Source organism: Meleagris gallopavo, chromosome 8 (genome assembly GCF_905368555.1).
Source record: "Meleagris gallopavo chromosome 8, MGAL_WU_HG_1.1, whole genome shotgun sequence".
Classification (NCBI taxonomy): domain Eukaryota; kingdom Metazoa; phylum Chordata; class Aves; order Galliformes; family Phasianidae; genus Meleagris; species Meleagris gallopavo.
Genome location: NC_139411.1, coordinates 194166 through 200416, shown reverse-complemented (window position 1 = coordinate 200416; position 6251 = coordinate 194166). Strand labels below are relative to the sequence as shown.

At 47.2% G+C, this 6251-nt stretch overlaps 1 long non-coding RNA gene and 1 pseudogene across 1 annotated transcript; both read left to right on the top strand.

Moving 5' to 3' along the window:
* The first annotated feature begins 346 nt into the window (after positions 1-346).
* Positions 347-2839, top strand: LOC109368966 (uncharacterized). The gene is made up of 2 exons (XR_014884723.1): positions 347-1091; positions 1645-2839. It is a non-coding gene; the product is annotated as an uncharacterized LOC109368966 (long non-coding RNA).
* Positions 2840-3702: 863 nt separating this feature from the next.
* Positions 3703-5567, top strand: LOC146543823 (syncytin-A-like; annotated as a pseudogene).
* The last annotated feature ends 684 nt before the right edge of the window (positions 5568-6251 follow it).

Sequence of the window (6251 nt, the reverse complement as noted above, 5' to 3'; positions counted from 1 at the left end):
AAAGCAGGGATCTCCTTGTCTGGAGGGAATCCCCACAAACCAGCCCACTGCCTCAGCAGCCACAATGGAACCACCTTATAACTTTTAGGTTTGTACAATTTAAGAAATACAGCATTTCATTATCTAAGTGATAGCCTGGCCTTCTACTCATTATGAGGTATTTACTATACTCTTCTTGAGGGTTTTTTTTTGGCTTGTTTGGGCGGAAACACTTGAAATGTTGAGCTGGACTAGGTTTCTGGTTTAGTGTCTTCCAACATCTTTTAAAAGGATTACCTCCTCCTCTTTGAACATTGAAACTTGGATCTTACAATGTATCATTCATGTAGGGAGAGACCAGCCGTACTCACTTAAGCATCTCTATTTTCCCATTTGTACAGTACATACAAATGTACTTCTGTTTCATGCCATATTCATAATTGAACTAAAAGGAACTTGGCTTTTGCTTGTTGGGGAATGGCTGCGAGAGCAGGGCAGACATGAGGCTGTGTACGAGCATAACTAGTGCGGCAGCACAGGGTACATTCTCATGAGAAAGTATTAGGAGTTAAGATAGGAGACACAACATCCTTGGGCAGCATGTAAACAGCAGGCCATAAACAGCAGGCCCACATCCGCAGCTGTGCTCTGTGGATGTGTGGGGGGCCGATGAGCAGATGAGCTCAGTGGCAGGTGTGAATGCTGGCTGAGCATTGGTTGAAGCTAGGCAGCCCACCTAGACGCCCACCTTGTGCTCCAATAGTAGGTGAACACATGTGTATTAGAATCATATATAAACTCTGTGTGTGCAACAATAAAGTGAGGCTTGATCACTCATATTGAGTACTGTCGTGCTTCCCCGCTTGAGAACAATCTGATTAGGACGCTATCCGCGGCAACTGGTGCCCGAACAGCGAAGGACCTGATGGAAGATTGATTTGGGAGCGGACGGACAAGAGCACCGGCATCGCAGCGGCTGAGCCGGGGGGCGGCATCGCCTAGACCGACCAAAAGGGGTCTGCACGGGATCTGGAGGGCACGGAACAGAGCTCCGTTGACAGTGGGCGCTGCGTGCGGTGAGACGCGGATTGCAGTGCACCATGGAAAGTGAGGTAGCCCTAGATTTTTTAAGATGCTTCTTAGAGAAGCACGGGGTAGAGTCTGCGACTCTAAAGCAATTGCCTGGGTTGCTAGCCTATCGTAAAGGGGAAGAGTTCTTTGCTCGTTCTCAGGATGTTCTAGGAGAGGAGGAATGGCACAAGTTAGGGGATGTCCTTTGGTATAAAGTAACTGATGACGACAAAGGGGCTAAAAAACTAATGAAGCCCTGGAGAGATGTGATAACTTGTATCAGGAGGTATAGGTTAGAACGGCAGGTAGCTGCCTCAGCTTTGCGCCAGTTAGAAAGTCTGCCCGAAGACGCTGGGCGCTTAAAGGTCGGGGGGGATCACATTCCGAAACCCCCCTTGGAGGACCAGTTCCGGTCCGCACTAACGGCCTCTCGCAGGTAGGGGCTTCGGCGATCCTGTCTGCGCCCCCCCCAGGGACGATATAGAGGAAGAAAGTGAGGATGAGGGGCTGGAAAAACTGGATTGTGAGGTTAAAATATTAACAGAGCAGTCATGTAATCTGGAAATCTGTATGCGGGTCCTGTCCTACCGATAGCGCCTGTTGCTCCACCGACTCATCCGGCAGCGCCGCCCGACTGAACTGCGGAGAGATCGTTTCGCGCGCCCGCACCGCTCTGCCGGATGGTGGGTGAGCAGTCGGGAACTCCGGGGAGTTCACTAACAAAGGAGCAGCAAGTACATCTTGAAGCCTTACAGTTAGTTTTAACGTTTCAGAATCAGCCTGTATCTACCTCAGCATTAGTTACTTTTCTCAAATGGTTAAGCAAAAATGTCCCTGAATTTCTGAAAACTGCATTCTCATTTTATGGTGAACTTTGGGACAAAATTGCCTCACAACTCCGGGAGGCTTCTATTACTAAAGATAGAACGACTGCTAAACTTTTATCTGTTTGGCATCAGATAATGGAAGGGCTTAAACAAATTCGACAAGGAAGACTTTCTTCCGACTATTCCCCATCTCCCTCCCTCCCATCCCCGCCGCTGCCGCTCCGCGCAGCAAGCAGCCCTGGTCCGTATTCGATCCGCGGCTCCGACCCCGCCCCCGACCGTGGGGAAGAGAAATCCCGACCCCCCCCATCGCCGCTGCCCTCGGTTCCGCCCCCGGCGCTCATCCCGCTCCCGCCCTCCGCTCCGCCCCTGACGCTCGCCGCGCCGCTCCCACCCTCTGACCCGCCGAGGAAGCTCATCAGTACTTGCTATAACCTTGCATCATTCAGATGATGACCCTATTTGGATTCCTGCTCGCAGTGTTCACCCTTGGCGCAGAAGCACTACCTGAACCACACCAAATCAACCCGCGGCAACACATGTGGGTCACCTGCGCTAAATCAGCAGGCCGGACCAACTTCTGCTTAGCGCTTGCTTCTGCCATTGATCCCTTCCAAACTTGTTTTGAAAGGATGCTGTTTTTCAATGATTCTAACTTTTCTGCTTACTCCACAGGACATGCATGACATCCGCTCTAAACACACGGGTAGCTTTAGTTGTCCTTATCCCAGGGGCTGTTGCTGGGAATAAGTATTATAACTATTAGTATAGTATATTTATTGGTACTGTAAAATGTTTACTTAGGGGAAAAAAAAAAAAAAAAAAGGAAAGAAAAAGATGAGAAAGTCTGAAACCAAGTTTGAAACGACCATGAACTCATAATGATTGGGATTGTGTGTTTCTTATTGTTTGGTATTGCTTTGTAACTTGTTGTATTGCAAATAGCAACAGTAGTAATGGTTGTTGTGTGGTTTTTTGTTATAGTAACAGGATTTAATGTTACCAATGCTGGAATCTATGGAAATAGCTATTTTAATGTATTAGTAGCACTAAGACAAAACCTGGAAAGGAATCCCAGGCAAAGGGATGGCCCTATATTATAGAAAGATTAACTCTCTTTCATCCCACTAATCAGGAATTTAAAATATGATCATGCAGCACCTGAGACAAAGGCGCACGCTAAGAATGTTAACCTTGATAGTTTATTCTGCAAGCAGGTGTTCCATTTGGCCTCTGTATCATGCACTGGCCATGCAGATGCAGTGTACAAATGGAAAATACCCTTCAGACCCTGAGAGAATCTGGGGTGGGTGAGAGAGCAAAAATGCACCTTGAAGCAGGGGACGCCCTGCTCGCACTGCCTATCGCATTCACCACCACCATGTTTTTTTCTCTCTCTCTTTCTGCAGATTGTTGGTTCTCGAGGGTCTGTAAATAACAATGCCCCTAGTTCTATCTAGCATGCAAAAGTTGCCCAACTATGAATTCTCTATTAGCCAAAGGTATAACCATGAGCACTCTAAAAGCATCTGTTGTACAAATCTTAGTGGTCTTTCAAAATCAATATATCAGAATACATTAAAGTTGAAGATCTCTTTCAAGGCAGTGAGAGATTAACACAGAACGGGTCCCTCCAGGATTTATTTCCAGGTTGCAGAAAGTTGGGCTGCAGACCAAACACGTGTTTGTTCTATTTAGGTTAACAGTATTTCTTGTCATGATACTATGTTTTCCTTGTTTCCTTTCTCACACTTATAGTATTGTCAATTGAGGCCTTGATTGAGTTACAATGATTGTATTATTAATATAATTATGATTCTATAGCATGGTAGAAGTTGTCGGTATCTTCAATGACAATCTCAATGTACTGCATCCCCTTCTAAAGGGCACCGATCCTACCGCCTGCGTTTCGGTGACAACAGAGCAGCAGCATCTTATTGAAACTCTTGGGCATCTTCTTGCAACACAGGCCGTCGATCGCTGTGAGCCATCTCTCCCCATAGATATCACTATCCTAAGTGGCCACAGGCAACTGCTGGGTGCACTGACGCAGTGCAAAAAGAAAAAGGGGGAGAGACCAGACATAAAGGTGCTGGAACGGCTGTTTATGAGCTTTCAAGGATACGTAAGACATAATCTGTGTTTCCGTTACAGCACTTCAGAACAAAGTGCATGCTTGATAGAATGACTAAGTGTCTCCTTGCCATGGGACCCCCGAGAGCTGGATCTCCTGGGTTCCCAGGCAATAGGAAACGCTTCAGCGGGATGGAATCAAACATGCTTTTGCTTCGGACGATCGCACCAGGGCCTTAGTGCTCGGGCAAGTATCCTTAAGCAACTGTGGGACTATGCGGATAACCCTTTTTTCGACACAGCAGGATGGACGGTGGTCTCCCCCCATAATGAACAGGAATTCTTGGTATGGGGGGCATATTGCGGTTACAGCAACCAAACCGGGGAAGGAGGTAACCTATGACCGTGGTATGGATATGGAGCAAGCCTTTCCGAAGACAATTCCCAGCCTGCGCTGTGGAATAATGACTCGGCTAAGGCCTTACCCCCGGGTGTATTTTTAATATGCGGTGACCGAACTTGGGCAGGCATTCCTGCCAATGTCCAAGGAGGACCTTGCTATCTTGGGCAATTAGCACTGTTCGCTCCCTAACATCATCAGTGGCTTAATGTTGCCTCTGGTCTGCATAAGGCCAGGCGACACCAGATTGCTACGATAACGTTGATTTGTGGTCAGCTACTGTCCGGGTGTTCGCTTCAGTTCTTACACCGGGCGTGGCTGCGGCCCAAGCGTTAAAACAGTTAGAAAACCTAGCATGTTGGTCAGCAAAACAGGCTAACGAGACCACTTTAATCTTGGCATCTATGTTATCTGATACGAATAGTCTTAGGCACGCTTTGCTACAAAATCGCGTGGCAATTGACTTTCTGCTTTTAGCACAGGGGCATGGCTGTGAGGACTTTGAGGGGATGTGTTGCTTCAACCTTTCAGACCATAGTCAGTCCATACATGAACAACTTCAATGGTTGAAGGGACATTCGCAAAAGATTCAGGTTGACAAAAACCCATTTGATGATTGGCTAAAATCCCTATTTGGAGGACTGTCCCCATGGCTCACAGCACTAATCAAAGAAGGCTTGCGTTGGCTATTGCTTATTCTAGTTGTGCTTTTACTGCTTCGCATAGCATATAGTTGTATCGTGAGGAGTATTGACAAAGCCACACAGAAAGTTACGCTCATGCAAAAAGAAAAAGGGGGAACTGTTGGGGAATGGCTGCGAGAGCAGGGCAGACATGAGGCTGTGTACGAGCATAACTAGTGCGGCAGCACAGGGTGCATTCTCATGAGAAGGTATTAGGAGTTAAGATAGGAGACACAACATCCTTGGGCAGCATGTAAACAGCAGGCCATAAACAGCAGGCCCACATCCGCAGCTGTGCTCTGTGGATGTGTGGGGGGCTGATAAGCGGATGAGCTCAGTGGCAGATGTGAATGCTGGCTGAGCATTGGTTGAAGCTAGGCAGCCCACCTAGACGCCCACCTTGTGCTCCAATAGTAGGTGAACACATGTGTATTAGAATCATATATAAACTCTGTGTGTGCAACAATAAAGTGAGGCTTGATCACTCATATTGAGTATTGTCGTGCTTCCCCGCTTGAGAACAATCTGATTAGGACGCTATCCGCGGCATTCGCTGTTGCACATCGGTACTAAGTTTAATGGAAGCAAGTGAACCAACATCATTTGTTTGGGACTGAAGCTCTCCCGCTCCCAATCTGCACTCCCAGGCTCATCCAGGGCTCCGCATTCCTCCCAGGGCACTGGGGTCACACAGGGTGATGGCTCTCAGAGATCTCCAGGAGCAAATTCAGATAATTCTGTGGGATTTCCACCTTCTTTGACAACTAAGCCTTAATCCCGCAGACAAATAAACCAAGCTAAATGCATAAGGATCGAGACGGAAACAAACTGCTGAGGCTAAAACATAGTAAACCAGAACTTCTTTGGCCGGAGGTTTATTTTCAAACACAGCTGAGATCAGCATCACAAATACATGTCTCATCATATGCTTTTGGTGGGTCAACCATTTTGCCAAGCACAGGAGGAGGATAAAAGCAGACAAACTGTGCAGAAGAGCAGCAAATAATGAAAGAAATGAGATGTGTAGAATTTAACAAAGCAAATGTCACAGTACATCTGTCTGGCAGTGGTTCTGCCACCTGCAGCAGTCTCTTGGCCATGTCCTTGCCTCACTGATTGCCCGTGAACGTTGTCCGCTTATCAGTCATGAAAGACTTCCATTTCAAAGTCCTGCTCAAAAACTGTGGACTCCAAGATGATTTGGATCCAAAACCAATG